The 979-nt window shown below is 49.6% G+C and overlaps 1 protein-coding gene across 1 annotated transcript in view; it reads right to left on the bottom strand.

Moving 5' to 3' along the window:
- LOC113214235 (uncharacterized) overlaps window positions 1-979 on the bottom strand; it is a 201,969-nt gene that overhangs the window by 19,532 nt on the left and 181,458 nt on the right. The gene's annotated exons all lie outside the window — the stretch shown is intronic.

Here is a 979-nt window from a genome sequence, read left to right as displayed (position 1 = left end):
CCCCTCCCACTCCCCCTGTGGCGTTGGCGTTGCCTTCACTCTCGTTCAACCCGGAAGATCTGCCTCCACTTTAATCCTCAAGAGAATGGGGGGTAAAATATGATTTTCCATAATTATATGTCAAAGACAATTTTTTTTATGACTTAGGAAAAAAGGATAAGAAAATTATACCGTGAAACGGGCCAATTTGGACCACCGGGGGACAACGTGGTCCAGTCTCTTACCACTGCTGTTTGGGACGCACTGTCCAAACGAGGAGCCAAGGCTGCAACTGACTAGTTTATCGTAGTCGCCAACAAGGGGCATCAGCAGTCATCCAGAATGGGTGGTCACCTTACCCGTGGGGGTCCAAATTAGCCCGTCTTGCGGTAAAATATTTTTTATATGTCCTGGGCAAGGCACTCTTCTGCATCGTTGATCCACCACAGGCCGGGCTGAGCGCATCGTTTGCATCGTTGATCCGTCCCTCCAAGAGCCGGGCTGATCGCGCTTGCCTTGCTGATCCACTGCGTAAACCAATCGACGGGAATATTGAGGACCGGGAGCTCTCTGCTGCGTTGCTCGAACTTTTCCAGGTCCTCAACAATCTATAGTAAACTAAGAACTATAATAAGGGTATACCCTAGGTACATTATCGACGGGGCCAGGTTGTACACAGTATTGCACTGATAAACCATCAAATGTCTAACTGCCGTAGAATTGAAAATAAGCAGTTTTGTTCATTTGCGTGACTGTGCACACTTTCAGGTGTACAAATCGGTAGTGATTCTAGGAGTGGTGTCCCCCTACTCGAACATTTATGACAGACATGACATGACACGACAAAGACACGACGTCATCACGTGACGTCGCTATACAGTCACCGTCCTGGTCACGACGCTCTGTCGTTGTCGTCAGCAGGCGGGGATCTTTCTAAGACCGTCACTGTTTGCTAGGAGTGCTCTGCCTTTACCATGCCGCTCCCACCGCCCCCACCCCC

Source organism: Frankliniella occidentalis, unplaced genomic scaffold (assembly GCF_000697945.3).
Source record: "Frankliniella occidentalis isolate FOCC.00 unplaced genomic scaffold, Focc_3.1 Scaffold74, whole genome shotgun sequence".
NCBI classification, from domain to species: domain Eukaryota; kingdom Metazoa; phylum Arthropoda; class Insecta; order Thysanoptera; family Thripidae; genus Frankliniella; species Frankliniella occidentalis.
Note: the sequence above shows the minus strand (reverse complement) of the source record. Positions and strands in the feature narration are given on the sequence as shown.